Here is a 12,350-nt window from a genome sequence, read left to right on the forward strand (position 1 = left end):
TTAATGACACACGTGTTAGTTTTAAATGTTCACAGCCGTTGGATAAGTCTGGGGAGATTTATCCTGCCAAGGCTGATACTAGTGTGCTGCCAAGTGTTGGGATGGCCTGTCTCGGCCACCAGGGTAGGACCCAAGGCACATGCAGTATGGGATTACTCGAATCTTTGAATCGAACCAGATTTCCAGTGTTGCCATGGACCTTGGAGACAGATGGGCAAAACTGGAAAGTTACACTTGACCCCTAGACTCGATTATGATACTTCACTAGGTGTCGATTCAGGCTGTCTTTGATATGCCAATCAGTGAGATCCTTAGCGTGGATCAAAACCTGGGTATGTTGGGACAGTCTGAGAATTCATCTGAGTGGGTGATCATAGTGATAGGATCAGCCCCTTTGTCGGATAAAGGTAATGATCGGGAATGCACTCTCTCTAATGGAAGCCAAACTGCCGGCATTTGATTTCAATCATTGGAATTTTGTTTTGCAAAATTAATATACATATATATATTTGTACGGTTTCAAAATGTTTGCAAATGGTTTTAATTCCCAGGATCCATGTGAGTAGAGAGTGCGGCACTGTCCCTTGTAGCCGAGGGAGAGGTCCTCTCTTGTCGGGCAGTGCTTGATCATTAAGGGCTGAGAGGTTAAGTGTAAGACCATTTAGGATAATACCTGATGGGCTAATCTTGCACCTGCCCACAGTCCCTGGGTTTTTATAAGATGGCTTGGCCCAGGGACCACTTAATGTAAGTGTTGGGCCCATAGGGTCCATGTGATGGGCTCAGGGGTTCACTGAGTTTTTCAGTGAATTCGGTTGGGCCTTGTAAAAAAGGCTGGGCCGAACCCATGTGGCTGGTGTGTAGATCAATGCTTGGGTCCCACGCCATACAAAGAAGCCCAACTGGGCAGCAGATTGGAAACTAGTTAAGCACTGAACACTTAATGGGCCAAAAGCCCATTTCGAGCTGGGCTGATATGATCACCCATCTATGGGGCGGATCTGGGATTAAAGTTAGCAAAAGGATTGGGCCTTTAGCCTTATCCACTCTGGGAGACCAAATTCAAATCAGATTTGAATCTAGTAACCTCTTGATAAGATCAGGAGTAAGCTAACTTAATCTACAGATAGGATTAAGATCATCCCCTATCCAAATACTGATTTGGATTGGGATAACTCCTGATTAGGAGGTTTCTTAATCAAGAAGAAAAGAGGAGAAACCCTAAGAGAGAACAATAATCAAATTTCGATCCTAGGGTTTTCTGAAAGAAAGCATCCTATGAATTGAGATTGGATCTCATACACACTCTAGAAAGAAGAGAAGCTATTCAGCCATCTTCGTCCCAGGAGTTCTCCTCCAGCCGCCGCCATTCTTTCTGAAAAGATTCGATCTTTGAAGAAGAAAGAAATCAAGAAATCAGTTCTTGACATCAGTTTTGTATAAAAGACTGAAAAAAATTTGGTGCTCAGAGTTTCCAGAGGATTCTTGTGAAGGATCCAGTGTGTAGGACGCACTCTATTGGTTCCGTTCCACATACAGCTGTGTCATCTTCAGCAGGAACGGATCTTGGTGTCCTCTTTGGACGTGAACACCAACTTTGGGAGATACTGCTTCTCTGGATCAGGTATAATTCCTTCCTTCCCTTTTGGTTCAGATCTGGTTCGATTATGGTTCAAGTAGGATCCTTGAATATTGTATTCTAAATTTAGGGAATACGATTCCCAGTTGAGAGAAGGTAGAAAAATTTTTGAAATTCGCCCACCCATTCCGCAATCTTTATGGCGTCTACCATTCTTTCAGATACTTTGGAGTCCTTTTTCGGTGGGGCCTTGGTGTATAAAGGGGATGAGGTTGAGGCTGTGACAGGCTCATTTGCGTGAATCCCACTGTCCGGGGAAGAGATAGTTGAGTTGTGCCATAGATACGAGATTCTTGATGAGTACTGATGAGACTTAGAAGAACCTTATTTTTTCCCCTTAATTTCATCCTTTTACACTACTTTAGCACTTAAATGCACTCATTACTCTTGTATTTCGATTCAGGGCAATAAAGAAGGCAATTGGAAGGAAACAGGCCAATTCGGGTGATTTTGCACAGTTTCGACGACAGTCAGTGATCTGGGCCTAACTCACAGTTCCGGACTCCGAATTGGGCAATTCAATAAGCATTAGAAAGAATAAAGAAAGGCCCACAACTTTACTGTTTTGGGTTTTGACTGATTCGGCCCGCATCGAGTACGAAACCGGGCCCGAAGTCAGAGCAAGTTCGCAGCCAGGCCCATTTAACAACTGAAGCCCAACTCGCAGAAGAACATGGAAGCAGCCCAAGTAGCAGAGAAGCCCAACTCGGATACAAGAGTCTAGAGTCCTAATTCGAATGTAATCTCCCAAGAGGGAGAGAGTCTTATTAGATCTAAACTTTGAATGAAATCCTATAAGGATAAGAAGGTTGGGGATTAGATAAGAGATAGGATAGGATTAGTTCAAAGAAGATCAAGACTCCCTAAAGATAAGATGATCTCCTAAAGGAGTTGGAAAATAGCCCTCTCCTTTGGCTATATAAAGAGGGGGGCGAACCAGCTCTAGCATCACTCATTCCAAGATCCAAGAGATCATCAAGAGGCCAAGAAGCTCAAGAAAGTAGTTCGGCCATGGAGAAGTAGAGCATGGAGGTTTCGCAGATCATGAGCAGCTAAGCTTCTTTTTTCTAGTTCAAGGGGGGAGGTTCGATTGTGTCATTGTGAGGTTCTGTAGTTAATTTATTTTCTTGCTTTTTAATTCAAGTATTCATTGGTTCTTATGCACATTTTTATTGGATGTTAATGTTAATTAGTCTGACAAATTGAATTAATGTTGATTTTCCATTAATGTCATGCCATACTCGATTTACTGTGCATTGAGACTAGGTCCTTTAAAAGAGACTAGAGTTGTTATTCAATTGGCTGATCGTTCTAATGCATACCCAGAAGGGATTGTTGAGGATGTATTAGTGCAGGTTAACGATTTGATCTTTCTAGCTGATTTTTACATCCTGAAGATGGAAGAAGACACAGCCACGAGTTCAGCCCCACTTCTAGGTCGGCCATTCATGAAAACAGCCAAGACCAAAATAGATGTGGATGAGGGTACCCTCTCTGTCGAGTTTGATGGAGAGATTGTAAAATTTAATATTTTTTATGCAATGAAATATCCTAGTGAGTGTCATTCGATCTGCTCTATTGATACTATCGATTCGATTGTGTAGGAAGTCTTTGGAGATGAGGACATGGATGATGAGCTAGAATATAAGGCACAATCGGACAGGGAGGAGGAGATCGATGCATCCTATGATACTCCGGAACCTGAACAGGAAGTAAGTACTTCTGATGTTCAATCAAAGGTTTCTCACACAAGGCTGCTACCCTCTGTTTTGCAGGCTCCGGAGCTGGAAATAAAGACCCTACCTGATCACCTAAAATATGCCTCATTGGACTGCATGGGTGCTCATTGCTTTTAACAAACCAATTCAACCAGATGCAATTACTTTTCTTTGAATCAAAACAAGGTGTGCTTATTGCCATAAGCTTGCTATGTATCACATCTCCACCACTTAGTGTGAATTCCTAGGATCTGAAGGTGAGAATGGGGTTGGGGTTCTAGGGTGAGTGCATTTTATGCTCCATCTCACCCTTGCCTTCTTTCAAGATGTGAGTGCATTTTATGCTCCATCTCACACTTGCTTTCATTTGTAGATGTGAGTGCATTTTATGCTCCATCTCACACTTGTTTTCATTTCTAGATGTGAGTGCATTTTATGCTCCATCTCACACTAGTCACAATTTTATTTTCAAACTCCTTTTTTTTTTCTCTTAGTTTTTTTTTTTTTTTTTCACAAGAATCACAGGGTTTTACGGACGGGCAAAGTTTAAGTGTGGGGGGATTTGATGAGACTTAGAAGAACCTTATTTTGTCCCCTTAATTTCATCCTTTTACACTAATTTAGCACTTAAATGCACTCATTACTCTTGTATTTCGATTCAGGGCAATAAAGAAGGCAATTGGAAGGAAACAGGCCAATTCGGGTGATTTTGCACAGTTTCGACGACAGTCAGTGATCTGGGCCTAACTCACAGTTCCGGACTCCGAATTGGGGAATTCAATAAGCATTAGAAATAATAAAGAAAGGCCCACAACTTTACTGTTTTGGGTTTTGACTGATTCGGCCCGCATCGAGTACGAAACCGGGCCCGAAGTCAGAGCAAGTTCGCAGCCAGGCCCATTTAACAGTGAAGCCCAACTCGTAGAAGAACATGGAAGCAGCCCAAGTAGTAGAGAAGCCCAACTCGGATACAAGAGTCTAGAGTCCTAATTCGAATGTAATCTCCCAAGAGGGAGAGAGTCTTATTAGATCTAAACTTTGAATGAAATCCTATAAGGATAAGAAAGTTGGGGATTAGATAAGAGATAGGATAGGATTAGTTCAAAGAAGATCAAGACTCCCTAAAGATAAGATGATCTCCTAGAAGGAGTTGGAAAATAGCCCTCTCCTTTGGCTATATAAAGAGGGGGGCGAACCAGCTCTAGCATCACTCATTCCAAGTTCCAAGAGATCATCAAGAGGCCAAGAAGCTCAAGAAAGCAGTTCGGCCATGGAGAAGCAGAGCATGGAGGTTTCGCAGATCATGAGCAGCTAAGCTTCTTTTTTCTGGTTCAAGGGGGGAGGTTCGGTTGTGTCATTGTGAGGTTATGTAGTTAATTTATTTTCTTGCTTTTTAATTTAAGTATTCATTGGTTCTTGTGCACATTTTTATTGGATGTTAATGTTAATTAGTCTGACAAACTGAATTAATGTTGATTTTCCTACTACTATCCATGATTTCGGTGATCCGTAATTGTCACGAATAATGGTATAAGTAGCAATTAGGTTAATATCTTTCTGGGTCAATTGTTTGTGACAGCCTTTGACCAATGTATTGACATGGTTTAACCTAAAGGGAATCGATGGAACAAGGTTCAATAATTGCAGCTATCTCAATTATTGTTGTTTTGATTTAACTATTTTCACAAATCTTAATGCTATCATTGTTTAACATGGAACGCTATCGTACTTAGTTGAGTGGTGATAAGTGTTGATTGAATGCTGGGTTTGGTAAACTGAATTAGGAAAACACAAGGTTTATTATGGCTATCCTAATAAATTTAAGGTTAAATGCTTGAATTGCGAGAATGCTGAAGTGTACCTAGGATTGATGGCCAATCGATTCAACCCGAACCCTTGAACCAGAATTCGGTAAAACTGATTTTCTCTTGTTTGTTTAGTTTGTTATTCTTTTTACTTTTAGTTATTAAATTTTCCCACACAATTACTTTATCCATTCGGCTAAGAGATTATTGATTTGCTCCCTGTGGGATTCAACCTAGAACCACTTTTACTGCAAATATTTTATTGTGAGACTAGTATTAATTTTGAGGGCTTCGACAACCTGTCAAGTAGATCACACCCGCTTCTAATCATTATCCTTGAAACCTTGGCAGAGAGGGGTTGTGTGTTTATGAGGAGTCCTTGGCGGCTGGCCTCCGCTTCTCCCTTCATCCTTTTATCATTGCTGTGTCGAGACATTACTGGGTGCCACTAGGTCAGCTCACCCTATTGGGGATAGGACTTTGGTTGGGCTAATTATCTTGTTCCGTCATTGTGGCTTCCCCTTGAGTATCGAGACCTTCTCGGCTCTTGTGCAAATGAAAAGAGTTCGTGGCCCATTTTGTTTCTACTTTTCATTCCGCAGCGGGAGGAAAATTTTTAATACCTCCAACAAAGTTAGGGGCGGGAGACAGAGATTCTTTTTTCTTGAGAAGGAGGGCGGTTGGGATTTCAATACTGCCTGGTACAATAGTCCTCAGAAAGTTGCTAAGTGCAAGGATGACAAACTACGGTCTGTTGTTTAGTGGCTCGCTCTGGAACGCGTTAGGAATGAGGATTTTCTAGCCAAGTTGGTGCTCGTGTAGGCGGGTCTGAGCCATAAAGGTGGGTTGGTTGTTAGGTTGCACATTGCATGTTTTGTTCATATCGCATATCTATTTGTTTTTTCTTTTTGCTAGCTCGGTAACTAATGTTTTTGTTTCTGCAGGCATGGTGAGCTTGGCTTCTATGATGTCTGCTGACGAGGAGATGACGTCTTCTCATAAAAAGAGTCGAGCTGAAAGAAGGTTGTCCAGGGGGAGAGTCTCTTCGTCAGGGACTCCTCTTATCATTGACCTGGAGGGGGAGGAAGACCCGATGAGTACTGAGCAAGGCTCTTCTGATCCCCAACTCACCGAGGAGGCACGGGAGGCAGGCCCTTATATTTCTAACATCCCCCTTTTAATTCCTTGCATTCTAGACGTAAAGGTGATTGATCGGTCGAGCGATACTGGAGTGGCTCTCTGGATTGGTAGGGGCATACTTCTTCCCAAGGATATGTGTCGAATTAGCAAGATGGATCTTAAGGAAGCTTGGGCTCAGATGACCTAGTGCATTATATAGGTTTTTGATGTTTGGCTCATTGTGACACTAGCAAATGCACTAGCCGTTCAAGTAATAAAGTAGTGAGTAAAGTATCGTTCCCACGAGGATTTAGGAAACAAGTATCAATACTAAATTGAGTACTTCTTATCTGATTAACAAATAAATCAAAACTTTAATGAAAGCTATAAAATCCTAAATTAAAATCTATCTAAATCATTGGTCCAATTGCCTTCAAATCAGGTTAGAAGAGTAAGGAGTAAATGTCAATCTCAGAATTCAGCAATCTATCAATTTGGATCATTCGAATAAATCATGATTGAGCCTTGGTTTGGTCAGACCCCAAGCTCATGTACAACCTCTTTCGAGTGCATGTTCAATCTATGCATGAGTGATGATCCCTATATCTCTATCAAGGATCTAATCCTCATGCATGCATTTCTACAAACACATACAAGGTATCAATTCAAAACTGAATTGATCACCAACTGAATTGTGTAAGTTATCTCTAATCTTGCATCCAATCAGTTCTTGAATAGTATATCTGAATTTCTAGAGTCTCTCTCAAGCACTCTAGGAATTCCAAGCTTTAGATCCATTCGGCCAATCTGAAAATTGCAGATCTGAATTCTATTTCAAGCAATTCAGATCTTGCAATCTCAGATCTGAGAATTCAGATCTGAGTTTTGAAGGTTAGTTGGCCGAATTAATCTACAATAACACCCTTATTCAAGAAACTTCAAGTACAATTCATGACAATTCGAATGAATAAAAAAGAATTAGATTGCTGAACTGAAATTTTACAAGCTGAAATACATCAAGGAAGAATGGAAGAAGGAGAAAGAAGAAAGAAAATATAACAAAGAAACAGAATTCAAATTAAAGGAGAATGAAACTACAATTGAGTTATTACAAAGGATCTTTGAATCACAAACCCCCAATTTCGAACTCACCTTCTCTTATAGCTTGCTTGTCTTGAACTTCCTTTAGTCCTTCTTCTTCTTCTTCCTTGCGCCTAGCCTTCTTCTCTTCTCTTCTCTCAAGGTGGCTGAACCTCTAAGAGTGGGAGAGCCTTCCTCTCAAGCAATTGAACACCTCTCCCCCCTCCTAGAGGCCTCCTTATATAGTTTTTTCAAGGGGGCTCTTGCCCCTTCCTGAAGCCTCTAAAATGGGGTGTATTACACCCCTTTCTTGAACTTTCTAGAGCTCTCTTGAAAGCCTCCTAAGGGCTGCTATTTGGGCTGCACTTAGGCTCTCTCTTAGCACATGATAGCTATACATTGAGCTACTCTTTTGGGCTAAGAATGGGCCTTCCTTGCTGGGCCGAATTCTACTCTTAGCTAGGCTTTCTTTTCTTGGGTTTTCTCAAGGAATCCACTTGCTCTTCTTGGGCCGAAGTGCTCTCTCTTGCTTCCACAACCGGGCTGGGCTGAATTTGGTCTTTTTGAACCTTCTTTTCTTGCCTTTTTCCTTCATTTTCTTGGATTAATTACCCCTGAAACTTATTCTTAGCATTAAGCTAAATTAAGGCAAAAATTAATAAAACCGGCAGAAAAATCCATGCTAAAGTCCTCAAAAATTATAGATAAATTGTAGGTTCATCAGTTTTGCTACCTTTTTCTCCATGGGGTTTCTTGGTTTCTTTCTACAAGGTGTCATATTTCTGCTTTATTTTCGCAAGTGAACACCTATGGTTAGGCCTTGCTGGATCGTGCTTACTCTAGTTAGAAGGAGATGGCTAACTTACAGGCTAGCGTTGGTTTGCTCAGCACTGAGGTGCAGAAACTCAGGCTGGAATCGAAGGAAGAGCGGGTGGAGCGCTAGCACTTGTATAATGCAAACCTAAACTTGCAACGTGAGCTGACTGAGTCGAGAACAAAGTGTACCCAAAAGGTGTATCCGGGGGATGAGCAAGCTAGGGAGGAGGCCATCACTTCTTACTTGGAGTCTCCCATGTATGAAAAGCAGCGGGTGTTAGATGGTATCCCTTCGATGAAGGGTTCAAGCTGTGCCGCCACTATCTCAAGTCCCATTTTCCCGATCTCGACATCAGCTCTGTCAATTAACAAAAGGTCTCGCGTGAGCTCGTCATGTAGGTGGACGAGGAACATTTGACCCCAGAAGAGGAGGAGGAGTATGACAAAGAGGGGTTCAAAGGAGAAGGCAAGGAGGAGGCTCGGGAGGATATCGGTGGTGACGAGTTGTCCGCTCTCCAGCTCGGCTAGCAGCTCTGTGGTGGTGTTGGTGGTTTTTTCTACTGTTTCGGGGGCTTTATGCTCTTGTAAGATTTTGGGGCTTATGTGCCCCATATTGTTCGAACCGGTTAAAACTTTTTTTTTTAAGTGGCCACTTGGCCTGCTTCTTGTAAGGTCATTTTGGCCCTCTTCCCCTTTTGCCAATGGAAATAATTGTTTTTTTATGTATCTTACACTTGCTTGACCAATGTGGTTCAGTTGTTTTTCGTTATAAGGCTAGTTTTGCTTTATCACCGATAAACGGGCATTCAGCTGGCACCAGCGAGCTCGGTGTGTGACTATTGATTTATCACTACTGAATAGGCTATTGGTTGGCGAGCTGCCTGAAACTCTGTTTAGACATAGTATCAATGCAAGTTGTCCACGTTCTATGCCCGAGGTAATACATTATCCTTAAGCGTCTCGAGCTCGTATGCATTCCCACCTATGGTCTTAGAAACCCTATAAGGGCCTTCCCAATTTGGGTCAAGCTTCCCTACACACGCTCAGGTACCATAACTTTTCTGAGCACTATGTCGCCAACTCTAAAGTTGCGTCTCTTGATTTGAGCTTTGTAGTACTGAGCTACATGTTGCTGGTATGTTGCAGTCCAAATGTAGGCAAGGTCTCTAGCTTCTTCTATCAAGTCGAGGTTAGCTCATAGTTCTTCTTCATTTGAGTCTTCAGCATATACTTCAGGTCATAGAGTTGTAATCTCTATCTCAATTGGTATCACAGCTTCAGTCCCATAAGTTAGGTTGAACGGCGCCTCGCCTGTCACTGTCTTGACAGTAGTCCTATATGCACACAGCACGCTGGGTAGCTCATCCACCCACAAACCATTAGCTCGAGAAAGTTGAGCTTTGATTCCACCCACAAACCTTAAGGTGGGAGCCACTGGTTGCTCCTCAAAACCTCCTGGTTATTGTTTGGGATCTGCTGACCATTGAATGGAATTCGTTGGTTGTTAAGGGGTTGTTGTTGACTCTTGTGAGGTCAACTGTTGCGTGGTATCTACTGACCACCACACAACATCGGCTGATCTGGTGCTGCTGATGTTGATACTGTTGCTGCTATGGATAGAATTGTTGTTGTTGTTGCCGAAATTGTTGTTGCTGCTACAGTTAGAATTGTTGTTGTTGATGCCCAACAATGAAGATGAACCTGTTCTCCCAGGATCGCATTTGCTCAATTATGGTGTGCACACTCCGCACTAAAACATTGAACTGTTGTACATCGACTACTACAGAAGGTGCGGTAGGGTCAGCTGTTGGAGGAGGCACATTCATGTTTCCTTGTGCTCCTGTTGGTGGTAATGGGACATCTCTTTGGCCAATTGTAACAGTTGGAACCTGGTGATGAGACTAAAAAGAACCCTATTTTTTTTCCCCTAATTTTCATCTTATTACATTACTTTAGCACTTAAATGGACTCATTACTCTTGTATTTCGATTCAGGGCAATAAACAAGGCAATTGGAAGAAAACAAGGCAAATCGGGTGATTTTGCACAATTTCGGTGACAGTCAATAATCTGGGCATAACTCTCAATTCCAGACTCCGAATTGGACAATTCAAGAAGCATTAGAACGATGAAAGGAGGGCCCACAACTTTTATGTATTGGGTTTTGGCAGATTCGGTCCGCATCGAGTACAAAACCAGGCCCGAAGTTGGAGCAAGTTCGTAGCCAGGCCCATTTCACAGCTGAAGCCCAACTCGCAGAAGAACCTAGAAACAGCCCAAGTTATCAGAGAAGCCCAACTTGGATGCAAGAGTCAAGAGTCCCAATTTCGAATGTAATCTCTAAGGAGAGAGTCTAATCAGATCTAAAGTTTTGAATGTAATCCTAGAGAGATAAGAAGATTGAGATTAGATCATTAGATAAGAGATAGGATAGGATTAGTTCAAAGAAGATCAAGACTCCCTGAAGATAGGAAGATCTCCTAGAAGAAGTTGGAAAACAGCCCTTTCCTTTGGCTATATAAAGAGGGGGACGGACCAGCTCTAGCATCACTCACTCCAAGATCCAAGAGATCATCAAGAAAATCAAGAAACTCAAAAAGCAGTTCGGCCATGGAGAAGCAGAGCATGGAGATTGCGCAGATCATGAGCAGCTAAGCTTCTTTTTCTGGTTCAAGGGGGGAGGTTCGATTGTGTCATTGTGAGGTTCTGTAGTTAATTTATTTTCTTGCTTTCTAATTCAAATATTTATTGATTCTTGTGCATATTTTTATTGGATATTGTTGTTAATTAGTTTGACAAACTGAATTAATGTTGATTTTCCTACTGCTATCCATGATTTCGGTGATCCATAATTGTCACGAATAATGGTACAAGTAACAATTAGGTTAATATCTTTTTGGGTCAATTGTTTGTGACAACCTTTGACCAATGTTTTAACATGGTTCAACCTAAAAGGAATCGATGGAACAAGATTCAGTAATTGTAGCTATCTCAATTATTGTTATTTTGGTTTAACTGTTTTCACAAATCTTAATGCTATCACTGTTTAACATGGAACACTATCGTACCCAGTTGAGTGGTGATAAGCGTTGATCGAATGCTGGGTTTGATCAACTGAATTAGGAAAACACAAGGTTTATTATGGCTATCCTAATAAATCTAAGGTTAAATGCTTGAATTTCAAGATAACCAGAGATACCTATTATCGATGGCCAAGTGGCTGAACCAAACCCCTGAACCAAAATTTGGTAAGACTGATTTCTCTTGTTTGTTTAAGTTGCTATTTACTTTTTGTTCTTTTAATTTCAGCATTTAATTCTCCCACTCAGTTACTTTATCCATTCGGCTAAGAGATTATTGATTTGCTCCCTGTGGGATTCGACCTAGTACCACTTTTTACTACAATTATTTTATTGTGGGACTAGTACTAATTTTGAGGGCTTCGACAACCCGTCACCAGGCCGTTGACATTGTTGGCAAAAGGGTTGCCAGAAGATGCCATTGAAGGAATTCTTTGAGAGGAATAAGAGAAGTAATGAAATGAATGAAGGGAACACTATCTTTTCGCTATGTTTCCCACATACGGCGCCAATTGATGATGCGCTATCTACTCACTCCCTCGTGTTAATAACTGGGCCCGAACCAAGTTCTAATCTAGCAATGCTGAGCTGTATCGCCGAGCTAGAAACTGTAAGTCCGAGCTAAGAAAGGCTGTAAAGAGAGAAGAGTTAAAGTGCTTGGGATATATATTATGGTTTCAAATTGTTTGCAAAAGGTTTTAATTCTCGGGATCCATGTGAGTAGAGAGTGCAACACTGTTCCTTGCAGCCGAGGGAGAGGTCCTCTCTTGTCGGGCAGTGTATGATCATTATGGGCTGAGATGTTAAGTGTAAGACCATTGAGGGTAATACCTGATGGGCTAATCTTGCATCCGCCCACAGTCCCTGGGTTTTTATAAGGTGGCTTGGCCCAGGGACCACTTAGTGTAAGTGTTGGGCTCATTAGGAGTCCTTGTGATGGGCTTCAGGGGGTTCACTGTTTTTTCAGTGAATTCGGCTAGGCCTTGTAACAGAGGTTGGGTTGAACCCATGTGGCTGATGTGTAGATCAATGTTTGGGTCCCACACCATACAAAGAAGCCTAATTGGGCAGTAGGTTGGAAATAGCTTGAGCAC

This window comes from Nelumbo nucifera, chromosome 8 (assembly GCF_055504915.1).
Source record: "Nelumbo nucifera cultivar China Antique chromosome 8, China Antique-T2T, whole genome shotgun sequence".
NCBI lineage: Eukaryota > Viridiplantae > Streptophyta > Magnoliopsida > Proteales > Nelumbonaceae > Nelumbo > Nelumbo nucifera.